This window comes from Eurypyga helias, unplaced genomic scaffold (genome assembly GCF_000690775.1).
Source record: "Eurypyga helias isolate BGI_N326 unplaced genomic scaffold, ASM69077v1 scaffold2335, whole genome shotgun sequence".
In the NCBI taxonomy this organism is placed as follows: Eukaryota; Metazoa; Chordata; class Aves; order Eurypygiformes; family Eurypygidae; genus Eurypyga; species Eurypyga helias.
This window is the reverse complement of record NW_010251887.1, coordinates 41063-60872: the sequence shown is the minus strand read 5'-3', so window position 1 is coordinate 60872 and position 19810 is coordinate 41063. Positions and strand designations below refer to the sequence as shown.

The 19810-nt window shown below is 38.7% G+C and overlaps 1 long non-coding RNA gene across 1 annotated transcript in view; it reads right to left on the bottom strand.

The window, feature by feature from the left end:
* Positions 1-19810, bottom strand: part of LOC104510020 — a 55167-nt gene that overhangs the window by 11314 nt on the left and 24043 nt on the right. The window contains exon 3 of the long non-coding RNA XR_727892.1: positions 2015-2065. This is a non-coding gene — a long non-coding RNA (uncharacterized LOC104510020). The remainder of the gene's footprint in view (positions 1-2014; positions 2066-19810) is intronic.

Sequence of the window (19810 nt, the reverse complement as noted above, 5' to 3'; positions counted from 1 at the left end):
TCAGTTATGGCTCATTCCTATCAATGTCACAGACTTCAATTTCCTGTGTTTTGGTTGGTACTTAAGCAGCAACGGAAAAAAGACTCAAGCTGAGAGTCTATGGAAGCCTGGGAAAATAGTGGATTTTGGAAGTGCTGAACAGGAAAGCAAGGAAGAAAAAAAGGCCTACAGGAAATATATATAGAAAAATACCGCAACCATACATGCAAAGATCATGGTTAGTTTTCACTGCCAAAATGAAACATGTACTTTTACAAGAAACACGTCCAGGTGTGACACATGGTGATGCACAGCCTTGCTGGAGTGAACGCACAGGTAATTCTGTCATCCTTTAGATGGGTCAACATGACAGTACTTCTTCACTAAAACTCTAAGGTGACACAGTTAGCTCAGATTAGTTACCTTCTTACAAGAGCATATCCTTCTTGGTACAGTAAGAACAAATTCTGTAGTGCAAAATCTATACAGCAGCCTTTATTCTGGCACTTCAAGGCATTTGAGTGCTTGTATTTGCAACCTTACCATATGGAAAGATGGAGAGGAATAGTTGGAATGAAACTGATAATAGATTGCATCACTTAGGGCTTCTTTCTGCAGCACAATAGAACCATAAATCCATTTAAGAACACTAACTTGGGGTCCTCATATGACCAGGGCTAAGAAACGATGACATTGCTCTCTTACACAATCTAGGACCGTTGGTCATTGTACCCCCTAACCATCTCTAAGTGCCAAGAACTATCCAGTTCTCCAGAATCATGAAATTAAAGGTGAATAATTTTATGGTCTTAAATAATTTTGTGTGTTTGCTGTTTCATATTTTTATGCTTATTGAGAATTAAATTTTCTTTGCCTGACAATGTAATTAGGAGTTATTTGCAAAATTAAAGGAAATTGTGAAGGATCCTATGACCCAAATGAAGACAGCTATGTTACTGTTCAAGGGGTCTAATTTCAAACAGTGCTGGAGAATATTTTTTTCATACTGATTTTGATACAAATAGACTACCCCAGAGCCTGAACTGGCAGTCTACAAACCAATCTAACTTTACATGTGACTTGGAGAGGCTTGAAAAGTAGACTTTAAACAGAACTGCTGCTGTAATGCTAATTACAGAGTAATGTTCCTCTCTAATTTTGCTAGCGGGTACTTACAATGATAAATCCTAAGATATGTGCCTTGAATAGTCTGATGAATAATCCCAGCTAGCCAAAGAGAAAAGTCTCTGTAACACCTATATGAAAAGTAGAAACGTCGATTGAACACTAAGACTGAAACTGCTGCCAAGCTACAAATTTTTCACACTAGCTAAAGTTCTGGAAACTATGCCAAGGAAGCCCTGGTGATGCAAGAAAGTCCACATTTTAGGCTAAAAATTTAAAAATCCAGTTATTTTCAATGTTCACAGACATAGGTCTGATACCTGCAACAGATGGTGTTTGGTCTTTTATTCAGGTCTAGCAGGACCAACATTTCCCATCCCCATGAGCTGTCCATATAATCTAGGAGGTTCTAGCCTTCTCAGACCCAGAAATGACATCCCCATACATTTGCCAGAAGTTCTACAGACCTACATGGAAAAATAAGCCCTCCATATGTCACCAATATAATTTCTAAAAGTGAACCCAAAGACAGAACTTTTTATACTCTGCACATGAAAACCAGAAGGTGATCCACCAGGCTTATTGAAGCAATGAGATTCCCAACTCTCAATCTCATCCAGACTGCCTGTCCGGCAGGAGCAAGAAGTCTAGACAGTTGTGCTTGCTTCGAGATAATCTCAGTCAAAAAGGATTATCAATAAATATGTGAATGGAATTACATCAATCACCGAGACTATTACTCCTGCCTTGATTTTTGTATTCATTTAACCCAACTCCTGCTATTAAAGCAGCTTGCTGGCTCCTGTTTAAAGTTTAGGTAGAGCACCATTTCTCTTTGTTGGGTGTCTATGTCTAATGATCAGGTGGAAAAAAAAATATTCAACTAATTAAAAAAAATAAATATGCTTACTCCAACATCTGCTCTTGGCTCCTTGTGATCCAGTAGGAGACTGGTGCGGACCTGAAAGAGGAAGAGAAAAAAAAAAAAGGGAAACCAAACATAACTCTCTTGTTGTTACTTTCCAATAAAAGAAGTGTTCATGCATTTTTTTCTCATACTTGCTATATTTTGGAGATAAATTTAAAGGGAGGTATACATGCATATATAATTTAATGACAATTAATAAATAATTTAAGCAAAATCTCTGTTTCCTGTGGAGAAAGTCTCTCACTACCACCCATTTAGCATTCTGATTTTTCCCCATTCTCTGAAGGGAGAAAGACTATGCTCAGTTGTCCCTTTCTTAACACCAGACTCCCCAGCTCTAATTTGAATGCCAGAATTCTTCACCTGGAGTTCTTCTCTGGAACCAAAATTTTCAACCACAAATGAAAGAATACAGTACATCAAAAGTAAATATTTTCTCCAAATACGTACTTGCCTTTACAGGCTGACCTGCAATAGACATCCTGATCCCCAGTCTTAATGTATGGCCCCGTCTCCTCCTACCACCTCCTGGGCATCTTTGAAGCGACAGGTATTTGTAGGCATTCACAGAAGGAAAGTCCCTGTACTCTCCCCTGCAAGGATTCTCCAGTTGCCCCTGCATTTTCTACAGCATGGAGCTGCCATCGTACACTACTATTTTTATGTCACAAGAAAAAGTATGGGGCAACCTGACTTCCTCTTACTTCTGTGTTTCCCAAAATACAGTACAGGTTTTTTGAGGGACGCATTTAGCCTCTTTATAATTTTGTTGTTGAATATAGGTTGAGAACAGAGAACTGATTAAACAGTAAAAATAAGATCGAAAAAGTATACAAAAAACTGTGTAACACCCCTCTAACATGGTCTGCCTGAGCCAACACAGCCCATTGGATTAGCTTGCTGATAAAAGGATGCCAGCTTCAGCAGCACACAAGGGAGACATGTACTGAGCATTTACATCTGTTCGATTACCTAGCCTAAATAAGAGATATCCGTTTACAGCACGGTCCCCCAAGGACAAATTTTTGGCTTGATTACAAAGTAAAACTCAAACTCATTCTGCAAATCTGTCAGCAAAAGATTCATTTTGCCCCATGCCCTAAAACATGTCCCTCAATTCTTGTATTCTAGCTGCAACTTACTACACAAAAACAAAACCTTCCTTTAAAACAAAGATAATTTCACTTGTCTGTCTGTTATCCCAAATACAACATGATGTTTGAAAGGGCCAACCAAAAATGTACCACAGAGCCACAGCAGAGCCATAGATTTTCTCAGTCAGCTCTTACACCTTGATTCTCTACAATGAGAACCATTTTTTTCCACAAGAGCCTGGAGATAGCAAAGAAATGCTAGAATTAATGAGAGCTAGCATGAACAAATAATTTAAGAATTAACCTTCCTCTTCATCACGGATTTGTAGGAAGATGCATTTGTAACCCAGAAGCAGTTCAGCAAGCATTGTAAAACATGTGTAATTAGGTTTACACAATACTGAATTGTGTTTTAAAGCAACAGGAAGCCCAGGGAACTTTTATGCTTACTGACATCAGAAGAAAGAAACATAGATTTAGAATCAGAGTATTCATTCCTTCTTTTGCTGAATAAAGTCTCAGTTCAGAAGAATTATTTCTGACCAAGCAGAAAAGTAGGAAGGGATGTCAAAACCTGACAAACCTACAGTATAAGATTTTAACTTAACAAAACCACGTTTCTTAATTCCAAAATGCAGTTAAATAAGAAAAAAAAAAAATCCATTGCTTGTCTGCGGTTCCAAGTCCAATTTCACTGGTGTCACAATGAAAAGCGTAGACAAAGTATGCACAAACTTTACTTTTCAGTTCTAAAATATTTTCCAGTTCAGCTAAATGGGTGTTTGTTTGAATTTGGTTATAACCACTTAGTAACCAGCAGCAATACAGCCAAATCTACATAAATACTGTGTTTGGTGGGACTGGCATTAGTTTGTGAAATAAATTTCTTTTGAAAGGAAACTGGATTTTTTTGATGTAAATGTGGGCAAATTTTTTAGAAAAGGTTTTAAAATATCCATTAAAAAGAGAAGCCGTGTATGTGTATGCAAATACATATATGGGAGCTATAGTCTTGTGCCCTTCATGCTGTCTATTGGTTGATATCCCAACCACACTTAAACTCTCAGAAAACTGCAATCATCAGAGTCGCATTACGAGATGTCCACATAGGCAAGCATCATTACAGACACAAAGTCAGCCAGTTCACAACTAGATATAAAACATAGGAAACAACTCAGCTCTAGTCCCAACCCACAAAATTAAAGGAAAAAAAAAAAAAAAAGAGACAGAAGAATTTGGAAAAGCAAGTATTTTCCCAGTACATTACGTGATTAAACAAACTGCTCTATTTATTAAAACCTTGTCATAAAAAAACTTTTCCCTAATGGCCCCAATAGTATTGTAAAACAACTACATACAAACAAAAAGGCAAATTTTCATCTCAAGTATCCATTATTCTGTTAGAATTTCAGTTTTCTCATTATTTGCTCTAGGTTTTCCTGATCAAAATGCAAACCTCTGAATAGTGAATGCATTCAGGATTGGAGTAAGACTGAACTTCCCTGGAATAACACACATTACAGCCTTACCTTCAAAATGTCTGTGAGAAGTGTTAATTCCATGGTTTAGTTTTTAATATACCACCACTATCTTGTACACACCACAGGCTGTTGTACCAGGAAGAAGACTAGTGCGCTAGAGTGGGTAGTCAGGATACATTTAGTTTTCTTTAAATCTCATACTGAACAATATGCAACGAATAGCTATCCTTATATGTTCTAAGTGTCAAATTTCTCTAGGCATAAATGCTAAATTCAGCTTTAATCTAGTCTCATTTAATATAAGGCAGCTTTGTATGATTAAAAAAAATACCTCTTTCAGTCATTCACGGCAGTCTAAGCCACATCCACACACCCTGTCCAAGTTCAGAAGACTGAATCATTATCATTATTACAAGTTTTGGGCCTGCACTTAATTAAAGCCTTTGCAATTCAGTTTATGGCCAAAGGCCATGTTCAGAAGACACTTAAGTTTTGCAAAGAAATAACACTAGACCCTTTTCTCAATTACCCTGAGTTTACCTTATCAAATCACCAGTGGCTTCCACTGACTTTACTGCTGCTGGCTGCTCAAATACACTATTCTGTCCCCAGTGTTATGGGCTCCTGGTGTCTCACAATCACTAGGTACAGACCACACAGGGTAAGAGAGAATCCTAGCAGCAGTCCCAGAAAAAGTGACTTACACTCCTTGAATACAGCACCTTCCTGGAAGGCATTCACGATTTCACTCCCTTGGTATAACTCTGGCAGGGGTACAAGAACACAACACATGCATACAAGTTAACGTTACATGAAGATGCTCTGGGACAGGGACCATCTGCACCTTTCTTCCCCGTCCCCGACCTTTTGCACAGAAAGCAAGCACAGAACTCTTAACACAACCACCACAACCCCACAGACAGCTGCTATGGACAGTCAGTGCCCATCCTCAGCACCACCACCTGCCTGCCAGATGTGCTGAACCACCCTGCAGACAAAAGGAGGAGGTAGGCCCTGAAGAGGGCCTACAAGGAAGCTGGGGGGGACTTTTTACAAGGCCCTGTAGTGACAGGACAAGCGGTAACAGTTTTAAATTGAAAGTGGGGAGGTTTAGATTGGATATCAGGAAAAAATTCTTCCCAGAGAAGGTGGTGAGGCACTGGAACAGGTTGCCCAGAGAAGCTGTGGATGCCCCATCCCTCAAAGGGTTCAAGGCCAGGCTGGATGAGGCTTTGAGCAACCTGGTCTAGTGGAAGGTGTCCCTGCCCATGGCAGGGGGGTTGGAACTAGATAATCTTCAAGGTCCCTTCCAACCTAAATCATTCTATGAATCTTGGAATTTTTCAGTCAAAGAAGTTGTAGCTTCATCTGCTGGATGAGCTGAAACTGCTAAAGTTGTTACTAGGTTCTGCAACAATATTGATTAGCTTTTATAGGACAGATCCCATTCCAGTACATGCAGCAAATTCATTTTTAAAAGAAGATATTGATGAGGTACTGTAGATTTACCAGCTATTTATTTTCATCATATAGATTACCAATTTGCTAAATAATTCAATCAACATAACGCAGTCAGCAAAGTAAAACACTTCCATCAATACTTTGTTGGATACCTGCTTATTGGATGGAGGACAGAATGCTAATACAGTCATTATCCAACCTTTATTGCATAATTATTTCTAAGAGTCCATAAAGAGCAAAAAAAGAAAAATCTTCTCCCCATAGGCATGCAGGTGGTAGGTACTGCAGGGTTTACAGTGCCAATAGACAAGTTGCTATGCAGAGTGACTAACAAACATTAAAATTAAAGACAAAAAAGGTAAAGGGAACATAAAGCTGTATCAACTTTACTGCAACAAATCTGCAGTAGTGTAACACACATAATATTCATTATATAACAGGAATAAAACACAGAATAAAAATATTCATATACATGTAATTCCCTCTTATCTAGAGTAGGGAAGCAGCACTTTCCCTGAATATGTATGCCCCTATTATTTGCTGTATACCCAGTGATAGTTTCAGGTCTTTATCTATCTGAAAGGGTGAAACAGAAGGGCAGGCATTTCTGCATACAGTTGGATACTTCTTACTGGCAGTGTTGGATCATGACCCTCTTGCAGAGCGTGGAGACAGAATCATTCCTTTGCAGCACTGAGACTATGTACGACCTCCAGGCACCCTTTTCCAGAAATAATACGAGGATAATAGAAAAGAAGTACTTCTCAGTCTCTAAGAATCATCATAAACTGCTTTTTTTTTCCCAACCTCCCTACAACTGAACATGTTTCTCTTCTCTTCGTAGGCTGCATCTTTGCATGCTTTCTATGGAAAAATCCATACATCATGAGTGCTGTGGGACATGCTATGGAGAGACAGATCAGATCCACCAAAGCTTATTAACTCAGCATAATTGCCAGCCATAGCAGAGCTGTACCATCTTGCACTGTTCCTCTCTGCAGAACGATCCCAACCGTATCCATTCCATGGCCCACGGTAGCTCAGATTCCAGGAGGAGGTTGCAGCTTGGGTGCAGGACCCGACTCAGCATGGCTCACAGCTTCACCTTCTGACACCCAGGCTGCAAACCACCAGACATAACTAAGAACTGACTGTACTGAAGATGTGCTAGGAGGAGAAGAGGCAGCTCCTGTTAACAGTCTTTCCCTCACAATGCACTAAGGTCACATAAACAGCTTCTTCCCCAGTATGCTCCACAACCAAACCAGAAAAACCCACATTTAAAACGCAGTTATAACAACCTCCCTATATCTAGGTCTATTCTCTTCCCTTCCACAGCTATTCATACGATAAATAACTGATCCTTGAAGGCAAAGTCCAAAGTTTAACATATCTCTTGGAGTCAACGTAAATATGAAAAAGCTGTCAAATCTATCCATATAAATCTAAATCAACTTTAATATGTTCTCAGTGCATGCACTGAAAAAATGGAAGGAAGAAACTGTTTACTTACCTCGTTAACATGGTATATAGCATAAGCACTAAATTCAATTTTTTTAACCTATTTAAAACAGCTTTTTTTATTTTCCACTAAGAAAGATCTGTCAACTGTATGGTTATGGGAGAGATTAAAAGAGACAACGAAAACTGGTCTTTATAAATCAGAGATAATTAGCATTTGATTCTTAGCATCATTAAAAATAGATGTCCTTCTGCTACTAGTAATTAACTTGCTCTTCATTGAAACTTGGGGTACAGATACTCTGCCAGTATCAGTTGCTGCAGTGCACTGCTTTTCATGCAGAAGAAAAAGCCATGAATTGCTGCACCCAGTTAACTCCCAGCTAACAGTTAATGCAGCCCTATGCTGCAAAGCATCGTTGTTTTGCACGATGAGATCATCCTCACTCCCCTTGTGAACAGCTGCTAGCCAAAGATGACCTCTGCACTGGGGTTTCGGGGCACACAGTTTGAATCCATGAAGAAACACCTACAAGTGATGGTTCAGGCATTGCAGGGGTTTGAAATGCCACCCATTCTCAGCTCTAATGCATCCAGCCATGACAGGGAAGCGACACAGCACTCACCCGCTCCAAGTCCCCTCCAGCGATAAATGCTGACTGACAGAGGCAGCATCGCATTCTGGCTCACTTGCTTGCTTATCAGTCAACCTTTTTTTTTTTTAAAAAGGTCGAATTTTTGCAATCATTATAATGATCACTGCTGGCAAAATAATCAAACACAGGCTTTCTCCTCCATTTCTTGGTTCTTTTGAACAAAGCCCAACCACGTGAAGAAACCTTCTGTAGTCTTACATAGGTGTGGAATATTCTCAGCATTTCCTCATTATAATTTTTATACAACACAATATAATATAAAATAACATCATGTTTGAACTACAATCAGACAGTAGGCCAGTTGCTCTTCTCCCCCATCACAATTTCCGGGAATCACCCTTTTAAAGCCTGCTGCACACTGTGAACAATCTGTAAAATCTGAGAAGTAAAAATCCCCTTCGAAGTGTTTGTGATGCCTGCTCTCCCTTGCTTGCTTTTGCTGTGAAACAGAAGTCACAGAAGGCAAATTCTAGCTTCTGTCAGCAAACTACTGATGGAGCATTCCTCAGCTTTTTTGGCTATTCATTTATATGGGCCAGCCAACATGGAGTTGTTACTTGCTCAAATCGAGAGACCTCAGGCTAGTTATTACAGTTCCACTACCCAAAGATCACTGAGACAGACTCCACATTCCAAAAAAAGCAGCAGTTAACAGCAGCCAGAGAAACCCAGATGTTCTGACAAATTACATCTCAAAGAATACTCACTCCAGAATGATGAAGGAAATAGGATGTAGAAATACATATATAGGCTGTTCTCTCACACTTTTTCTCTCCCCCTAATCCCTTCCTCCCAAGCCCATCTAGCTGTGCACATTGCTTGAGCAAAACATGACTGATCTGGCAATCTCTCAGCCTATCTGTTTGAGAATCTTGCTCCCCTGAAGCAGCAGACTATAACCCAAGTGTTCAATCTGGAATTTCAGGGAAAAATGCTTTCCTAGAATGAAGTATTCAGCACTATTCACAGGGCCTGAGGCAGCTGGATAGAAAATTAAGAACCAAAAAACCTCTCTCATTTCTGTATGAGTATCTAGCCAAAAATCCATGCTGGAGAAGCCAAGGACAGAACCTGTAATCTAACCACTGATTTCAGGGAAAACTTGAGAGGATACAAGTCAAGGGTGGTGAAAAGCACATGCAGTTGTCTTAGGAACAGCCAGGCAACCCAGTCTCACTTCAGTCTATGACACACAACATAAATTAAGGCAATTATTGCTGGACTGATCATGTGATGAGCTCAACTGCAATATAAAATAACCAGAACACAATCTTATGCATCAAAACTTGAGTAAAAATTACATTATGACTCTGAAAACTTCACTAAATCAATTGAAATTCCCTTTTTTTCTTTACCAAATAAACAATCTATTTTTGAGCATGCTGAAATCTGCATTTCATAGTTGGTAGCTATTGCCATAAAAATCACATTAAGTTCTTCAGAAATCTTACTATAAATTAAACATGACACCATTTACGTTGATGAGCCAGTTACTTAGAAGAAACAAAGTTTAGATTTGCATCTAGTATAGGTATTTCCAACACTCCCATTTCCTCAACAGATTGCAACATCCACTCAAATGACAGAAGGTTATTCACATATTAAACACAAAGAAAATTATCTTTTGGCCTTAAGCAAATACAGACCTTTCAATACCCTACACAAAATATCCCGTGCTCTTCTGAGTCATGGAAGTAGCTGAAAAGGAGAACTCAGAATTTAAAACCCTCTGCACCTGGAGCAGCCGTGTCCCCCGTACAGCACATTCTGTCTAGAACATGAAGGTATTAACCCTCTGCCAATACCTGAATGCATTGCCTGCTGGGGGCCTTCAGTTCAGTACTTTGAATGAGGGTTTTTTTATGTAAGGTACAGAACTAACCAACGAGCAGCTCCCATAGAAGCAGAAAAAGTGTCCTAAGATTACTCAAAAAGATTTTATCCCCCTCTCCCTTAAGTTAACTCTTTAACGTGAGTTTTTAAAACTTGAAAGTAAACATTTTAGAGCAATTCTGCTCACCCAGTCATTCTCGACCTTCTTCATTTTCCACAGGCTGTCTCCCTTCCAGCAGTGGATTTTCCCTGAAGTTACTCCCACAGGCAGCTGCAGCAGTACCACCCCCAGGAAGAACTTTTGTAAAGAGTTAAAATGAATAGCATCGTTTCCCTAAAGCCTGTGCCATGTTTACAAGCAGTGCCCGCCCATCCGTTGGTATTCTGGACATCCGTAGGAGATGCCGAGAGAAGCAGAGAAAGCTGCTTCAGCTCCACCGTAAGAAAGAACATGAGTGGTTACGCTTTTTCTAACTAACCCCAATGTCCTCAAAAGCAGCCATAAAAGTCTGAAAATGCAAGCAAGAGCCGGATATTTTGATAAAAGTAAGTATTAGCAATACAGGGCTGTAAGAACCTCCAGATCATTTGTTTCAGTATTTTACTGTCACAGGCACCACCCACACAATAAAACTCCCTTCGCACATTTTGGAACTACACCTTGAAATAATTTGAATTTCTTCTCCTGCCCTTCTGAGTGGAAGGTCATCTCAAAAAATGATTGCTATAATAGTCCTGAGTCATTTTCTAATTTGCAGGCCAATGTTATTCATGGAGAGTTTATGCTCATTTGCTCTTCTGCCAACATGGTCTTTCAGCTAAGTAATTATTTTCTGTTCCTCCTACTGGTTTCCTGATGTATTCATAAGAAAGGAATCATATGCCCTCTCATACTTCATTTGGTTAGGGTAATAATACAAGCTTTTCCAATACACTGTCATACCATAGGCTCTCCATTCTCCAGATGACCCTATCTGTTCCAGTCCTAAGTCATCTTGAACACAAATTACTGACAGCTTTCCAGAAAAGGCCTAACCTGTGTATATTGAACATAGCTCCCTGGATTCATCTGGGAATCCTGTTTACCTCTCTCAGCTGCACTAGATCCGCTACTCAGTCACACTTTGATCAATTGATTTACCTGCGCTGTCCTTCATGTAGTTTGTTTCTGATGCATGAAGTCTAAGTTCATCCAAAAAGTTCACGTCAGTAGAAAATATAGGGCCATGTACATGGAGACTACTGTTTTTCATCCCATTTCAATTATTCCAGACCGAGTGCCTTGAAGTAGGCTCCATGGGTAAAGAGTTCTCTCAGCTGGCAACCCCTTTTCCCTTAGGGGATCGGGAGCTCTCTGCACACTCCAAATTTTTCTTTAATAAATGGATGCTTGAAGGACTCTCATGTATATTTCCAGAAAAGCAGGGAAAATAAAATTCATCAATAAGGATTTTTCTTTTGTTCTTACGACAGTTTGTGATAATGTTTAAAAAATAGTGGAGGCTAATGTCTGGTGGAGGTGTTACCTAACGGATGGTAATTCACTTCTGGTGGGAACTCTGGGTAAAATCACTCATCAGATTTACTGTAGGAGATGACATAAATATAGGTTAGACTGATGAGAGGGAGTACATAATTCTTTTCTCTCAGACTTGCTATGAGCTCTATTTTCTTTGCCTTAGTAGACAGGATCTTTCTATTAATAAAATTCAATTTTAGCAAGCTTATAGCTGTACTTCCCTAGATAATGGCCCTTCCAACCTGTACAACTGCAATGCGGTCATGAGAATGACTATTGTGTCCAGGGCTCACACATGCTTCATCCGCATTGCTAACAATCCACACTTGAGGGGAGCAAGGCGTTTTCTCACAGGAACCTCCAGAAGTTCCTGGGAAAATAAACATTCCCAACTACCCAAATATAAACACTCCCAAAAATATATACAAAGAAAAAAATGTACCGATTCATTTTTTCATTTGAGAAAGCATTTTGTTCTTGGACTAAAACAGTTCAACCTGCATAAGTGGAATTAAGTTCTGAAGGATATAAATACTCAAACAAATAACCTACTTGTCAGACATCTTTAAACAAACAGACTATCTTTGATAGTGCTCTGACCTTTACACAACCTCTCTCTCTTCTGACATGAGAAACTGAAGGGGGGGTTATTTATTTATTAAATAAATTTGCTGCTGGCTTCAGAAGTGATTTCAAGATGGACATCTCTTTCACAGTCTAAATTAGTTTCTGCTTCAAAGGCAAGTAGGTATCACCCAGGGCCCATTTTAATCTGCCTAAACAGTTTTGTACCTACAAGACAAGGCAAAAAGCAGCCATCACACAGCTCCTTTCCTTCTAAATACAAAGTTTCCAGAGAGGCAAGTTCTTGTTAAAACTATTTCACCGTTTCCTCAGTGAAGTTATATTTGTAGTCACTTCCATAAAAAACACATATGATTTTGATCTCAAAACCATTTTAGAGAAAGACTGATGTTCCTCACCTGAGTATGTGTCACTGTGCTTAACTGGCATATGAAGAGAAACCCTTTTCCCCCTCCCCTACATTGTCAATATTTTTTTTTAAGCATAACTGCAATCTGCAAGACATGGCAATCCTTTTCCACAAGCACAGTCAAGTTCTTGCAGAGATCTTAGTTAAAACCACATAAGCTATGAGCACCCTACTTTCCAAGTGGTAAGTCGGGTCAGGAAAGTTGATAGTCATGCCTGTCTGTGGTAAGTAATTAAATTCTGATTCTTATGAATCACAAAGTGTTAATAAAGACATTAGGTAAATATTTTTAACTAATTATTTGTTTCTTTCAGAATTTATATGCTGATGATGCAAAAAGGTCCTAAGGCCCAGAGCAAACACCAAATACATTTAAATATTTTCACTACTTCAAAAAAAAGAAAAAATCCACTTTTTCTAAAACTGAAAAGCAGTAAGTTTCAGGAATCATTTCAATCATGCTTAATCAGCAAATAAACAGAAAATATTAGGAACTATTCCTAGCAAAGAAGTTTAGGTCTGAAATTTCACCATGCTTCTATTTCTGTAAGTCAGGTTTACATTCCTTCTTGCTTTTATCTTGCACTTCTTATTTGCAAATTCAGCAAGATCGGGTTTTCTAGGAAAGATCGTATCTGCTATTAGACACGCTGATATGACATGGAAAGAAACACGCAACTTTTTTTTGGCACATGAAGTCTCCTTCAGAACTCCAGAAAGTTTGTCCTCCTGAAAACTTGTCCCCTCCACCATATCTGCTTGTCCAACAGAAGGCTACCTACTCCTATAGACCCTTAGACCACCCCAAATTACCGTTGTTACATAAGAAAACAGACACTCTCTCTGTGATCGTTTCTGGTGTTCCAAAGCCAAGCTATCTCATTCTAGCCCAGCAGACATCTTCTCTGTAAGACATCCAAATGTCAGTCACAACACTACAGCTTATTAAATGAAGTTGCTACAAGCAGGAGGCAGGAAAGTTATAGCACAAACTCTGGTGACAGCTTTCCCCCTTTCATATTTTACATGCTGCTCTTTCAGATCTGACACACAGTATAATATTTCACTATCGTATCCCTTTGTTGCTTCCAATGGTGCTCTGCTAAGATGACAGCACGTGCTGACTCACCCTTTACTTCCTCAGCAAATGACATGAAATACTGTGGGGTGCAGAGATTGAAAGTCAGTATCCTATCTCAGAGTACATACAAACTGACACCAAGAATGGGAATTGCACATTTCAAAAAGGCCTGTATTTCAGTGGCACTGACAGCAACTCCAGTTTTAACAAATACTCTGTCAGTAAACATCCTCAGCTAGTCTTCTTCCAAAGCCAGTCAACTCATTAAGAGTCAAGTTGGTTTGGGAAGGTGTGTGAGGTTCTATTTAATTCGGGTCCAGGTTTAAGTAAAGCAGCTTACAGAAGACACCTGCATTTTAAATCATTAACAGTCCTCAGAGAGAACAACATTAATATCAGAAGTTACTAGGAAATGAGCGTACAACAAGAGTAAGGGATTATTTTTGAATGGTTTTTGTGTCATGTAGATTAAATGACATAGATTTGATTTCTGTCTAAATAAATCAAAGGAACATATATCTTGCCATAGATGATCTAAATTTGCATAACTTTTAATGGCTGACTACAGATACTGGAATGTCTTGAGAAAGACTTCTGAAAACAAATAGGAGACTATCTACTTAATAAACAGCACGTAAGCTATACTTACAAAATTGTGTTCATCACCTTACTTATCAAAATAATTTTAATTCATCATCCTCACAGGCATAGCACTGGTTACCCCCAAGCTCAAGTAATACAGCAAGGCTTAGCAAATCCAGGCTTCAGATGAGCAAAGTGGTGTTCATTTTCCTTTATCCAAGTACACAGTGGCCTACAATTTCTCCTCGCTCCTTCCCTCCTTCCCCCAACACTCAGCAGAATCTTTTCCCCTGACACAAGAATAATTATTTGTAAAAGAGCAGCATTCTAATACAAGATGAATTACAGGAGTAGTAGTTATACATGTAAAAATATGGTAATCTCTTCAGCCTGAGGACAGGTTGTGATGTAGTGCCCTGAATTGCACAGCAGCCTATATGCTGACAGGATGGTGGTAGTTCTAGAAAATTAATGTTTAGAGGTTTCCCCTGCTACAACTCATAGCTAAAAGTGAGAAAGATATATGCAACAAAGAACATCTTATATGTGAAATAATGGTGTATTCACAGAGCATCTTCCAACTCATACGATAAATTCCGTGTAAATTATTACAGACCCTCTGCATCCAATGTGATTATTATACTAGTTGCCCGAATTGGCAGATGGGTCCTTTAAACAAAAATTAGAAGCAAGACAAAAGCCTATTGGATAAAATGCATGAATCTTTATCTAATTCTAGCAAGCATTTCAAGACATGAACTAATTTAGCATGAATGTCAAGGCTCAAGTGCCTGGTTTTCTAATAAAACCCACACAATTTCCAATGTTAAAAAAGCCATGTCCAGCAGCTGAACTGTACAATTCCATTCAGAATCAAACCCCAAAAATAACACCCCAAGGGCCCAAACCAAAACCAGCCATGAACAACCCTCCACTCCCATATTTATGACTGGCTTACTACGCTACAGGGAAGCAGTCAGGATGCTTATCTAGAACAAAACCAGCCACATTTACAAATGACAATAAAAAAAGAATGTGTGAATGCAAAAAGGGCAATGAATACTGGAGGTATTGGAATGAAATCTGCTTAATGCCTATAATTTATTCCACCAATGATTTGAACAAATGAGAAGAGAATGAAACAGCTGAAAATAAAGTGGATACATAGAAAATTAAATTCAGAATCAGTCATGTTATAGCAGTTTTAAGACCTGTGTGTCATACTTGCTTTTCTATCATCAATTACTTGAAATGCAGATATCTGTGCGGGACTAGCTTATTTTGGTATTACAAATGTAGTCAGTATCACCAAGTGATACAGTGTTTTTGAGTAATACTCCATTCCGTTTATTGCTGTCATGTCAGATCATTTTAAATTACTAAGAAAATACAAGAACAAATATTTAATTGCATTGTATTATGGGTTGTGTTAAATACCGTATTAGTCAGTAGCTTTTTCCCAATAATTCCCAAAATAATTTTTTAACCAAAGACCACAAAGAAATCCGGATATAGGACAGGTAACAATACCAGAGAAATAAGCTACGAAAAGCTATTTTGTATTCCAAACTGAAGTTGAGGAACATGAGAAATGGGCTGAGGAGGAGAGTAGAGAAAGGTCCTGATTCAGGAAGCCATTCTATTTGGAGGTATCATTTACATAATAAAGTAATGAAACTTTATGAAATGGAAAAAGTATTTAAAATAAACATTGAGTTACAAATTTAACTAAAAAAACCCACAAAAACAGCAAAATCAAAAGAAATATTCCCATACAAATTTTCTAAAATTTACTACAATTTCTTCTATTTGCACATAAATGTAAGAATCATAAGAAATTGTCTTTACTCAGAGGTATAAAAATGAAAATGAGAGGTTAAAGTATACAAATTGTTTATTTCTACACTTTCAGTGGACACAGTCTAAAGAGAGTTTAATTTCATTCTATTGCATTCTCCGGTTTCATGAAGCCAGTCTGCCCAGTTTTAAGAACTAAATATCTTGAAACAATACCTAATTTAATACTGTTGCAAAAACCTTAACTCCAAAATTGTCAGCAAAAGCATCCTGACAGTGCAGTTAATAAAATGCACTTTATTAAATTCCATATCTTGTTTTTGAAAAGATGAGAGTCGAATAAAGCCAATAGTAATGACCTTCAGTATGTCACTACCTGCAAAAAATAAAACATACTTGGAGTTACTTGAAAACCCACATTTTAAAACAATGGCTGAATATTCTTTTAAAAGGAAAGCCCAGCATTGGTTGAAATTGCATGTGAGGCTTCAGCTCAAGATAATATTTGGATTAACCAAATGTGCATGACAGGTCTGATTTAAACACTGCAGTTTAAAATCCTCATCCTCCTACACAGAGATCACGGCACAGAAAGGCAGTGAATTATGCACCACTCTACACCATCATCACTCCACAAACCTGTGAGCAATCTGCAACTGCATATATCTTGAGAGGGACAGTTTAAGGGCATATGAAGGGCCCCTAAAATCCCAAGAAATCTCAAGGTTGCTTTGAGTTAACCATTCTTGCCTTACACCTTTTATACAAGAGAAGAAACCAAGACCCCTTGAGTGAAATTCTTGAAGCATGTTTCACAAACATAAGAGTGACAGAATTCCAGACCTCTGCAGAGAGGGGGAAGCCCACTTAGCAAATACTTAAAATCTAGAAGCCTTTTATCCGTGACCTCATAGAAACTATTTTCTGATCTACATTCTTCTCTAGAAAGTCACCTAACATCTATTTAAAACTAAATACTTTTGCCCTCCGGAATTAAGGACCTAGGTTATTGGAGTCCATACCTTAAGTCCCATATGCCAATACCCTGCTCCCCACGTCCTTTTATTTCTGCCATGATGATTTTTGTTTCTACCACCACTATTTAATTCACCTGTTAATTTATTTACCTACATAGAATCTTTGTTCTTACAACACATCAAGTTCTTCCCATGACAACTGTGTACAGGAAATGCTGCCACAGTGAAACATGCAGTTCCTGAAACGGCACCTCACTCAGTATCTCACCATCCCGCACAAGAAGACACAAAGAATGGTATTTTCAACCTCTGTCAGAGGGAAACAATTCAGATTACACGATACCCACAAAACACCCAGACCCTGCTTTTCTTCCAAACCCATATGGCAACTGCAGTGTATCTACCTTGTGGGGTCTTTTTCTCCTGCAAGAGAGAATGATTTTCCTTCCCTCAACAATGAGATGAATGCAAAGGGCTGCAAGCCCTTGCAGAGGGAAGTTGATATTTACATCTCAGCCTTGACATCACTAGTAAGGATCACACACCAGAAGCAATCTTCCAGGATTTATGCACTTCCCTAAACAGAGAGGCAGTATGCCAAACTTCCCCTCTTCTCCCTTTTTCACTACCAAGAAATTAACTTGCAAGTTTGCTGCAGAAGTTTTCATATAATTTATTATGAATTTTTACAACTGATGTGTGAAAAAAAAAGTAAAATGTATTATCCTGTTTTATATTACAGGCATTAAAAGGAAACGTATGCAAAGAAATCCCTTCATAAAAAATATTGCCATTTCCTCTTTTGTAGTTTTATTTCTAAACACAGCTGGTGGTAGCCTTTGGAAAAGACCCACAGCTGCTGAAGGACACTCATCACGACTACTTTTCGTTACATCAGTTTGGTACTTCCATGTATTATCCAAATGACAGAGCCTATTTTATTTCTAAATTCAGATTCTACTTAAAAATAATAGTAGTCCATAATTTATATTCAAACCAACTCAGTTCTTCCAAAGACAACAAGCAGCCATTGGAAGTGTCAACATCACCATTAGCATCATTAGTTCTGTGGCCAAAGGTCTCCTATTAATCCTTCTGTGTTCCTGTGTGGATTGAAGACCATTGTATAATCATGCACCTCATCTGACAAGTGCCTACACTCAAGAGATCTCCTGCCAGCGCTACAGCTACCATCAACAACCAAATAAAATAAGCTTCAGAAAAATGGTTCAGTAAGTCAAGTCTGTCAGATTTTTTTTTTCCTGCTAAAAGCCACTCTTTAAAATGGCTGAGAATTATTCATGGATGTAACCTTTTGTCAATCTACTGCGTCACAGATGCTAAGGACCTCCTGAGTGCAGAGCTACTATTCATTTCCTTTCATCTAAGAAGTAAACCAGTGTCATCTCAGTAAACTATTCTTTCCAAGAAAGAAAATCCTCAGACTGACCATCATTTTGTCCTGAAAACATTTCCCTGTAAAGATAAGCACCAGTACCTAACGAATACCAGTTAAGAAAACCACACTTCTGAGAAGAGGCTCAGTTTGTTTCCAGCAGTGCCTCCGTACAGAAGAGCAACAACAAAAGCCAATTCCAGTTACGCAGTTCAATTGTATTAACAGCAATGTTTTTTCCTTTCTCCTCCCCCCCCCCCCCCCCCACCCACTAAATTTCCCATATCCGCCACCAGTAACAGTCCTAACACAGTCTTTGTAAATCCCGCTCTGCTGGCAACCCATGAATCATCAGCCAAAATTCCTCTTGCATGCACCGCACAGCTAAAGGTTGCCCTGTGGCACAGGGCCAACACAGCACATATACTTGCTCTTGAGACACTAGGAGTCAGCATGGTTACAGTGAACCCCCTCTCAGGAAAGAGTTCTACTCCTATAAGCATTTTTTTTTTCTTTTTTAGTGGCCAGAAATTGAACTAGGTTCTGTGCTTGACTTAGAGCAGCCAGCTCATGGTCCTCCAGTTCATGTCACAAAGGAAAGTCCCCTCCGCTTTTCTAAATGTCCACGTTCACAGCCTTCTTCTATTAAAGCCTTTGCGAGCCAGATATGCAGAGTTTCAATTTCAAAATTATGAAAGTTCACAAATATGCCTTTCAGCTTTCTTTTAATACTCACTACAGCATGTGGCCAAACATATTCCTGGGTGTTGTATATCAGTATTTAGAAAAGGGTCCCACAGAAACGCTTTGTTGTACAAATATTTAATTGCCATACTTGTACTATACACAGCTTATTGCATGAAAACACACATGCACTAATCTGAGTTACGTGATTGTTCTGTAATCTAGACCTGACTTTCCTGCTTTTTACTTACAAAAAATAAGATCTGATACTCTCCATGTATGAAAAAAAAGAAAAAAAAAGAATCTCACAAATGGCTTTGTGCTCCTGCAAATTACAGGAATTCCTGTACAACAGAGCAGGAGAGTGTGACACCCACATTTCAAGGTGTCGTTTGGGGTTTTTAAAATAAATAATAATAATCAGCATGTTTGTATCTTAGAATAAGCAACACCACCACACTCAAAAAAGTGAAAACAAGCTGCAGTAAATAATCAAGGTGAAGACTCCAGGGGCTAAGTAGCCAGAAAGTAGGACAATATAAAACATTTCAGTGAAGGTTATGCACGATACCATTTAGATCAAAGGTATCTCAGGTAGCTAAATTAAATGCCAGCTCAAATCATGTTCCTCCTTCTCATCCACAGTAATCATCTCTGGAACTCCTACCCCAATATATCCCTCCCTGCAACAAAGGGTTAATAAACAAAGCAACAGCAGTGCTTCAGGTATCAGCTCTCTGACATGTCCCAGTTCATTTCAGG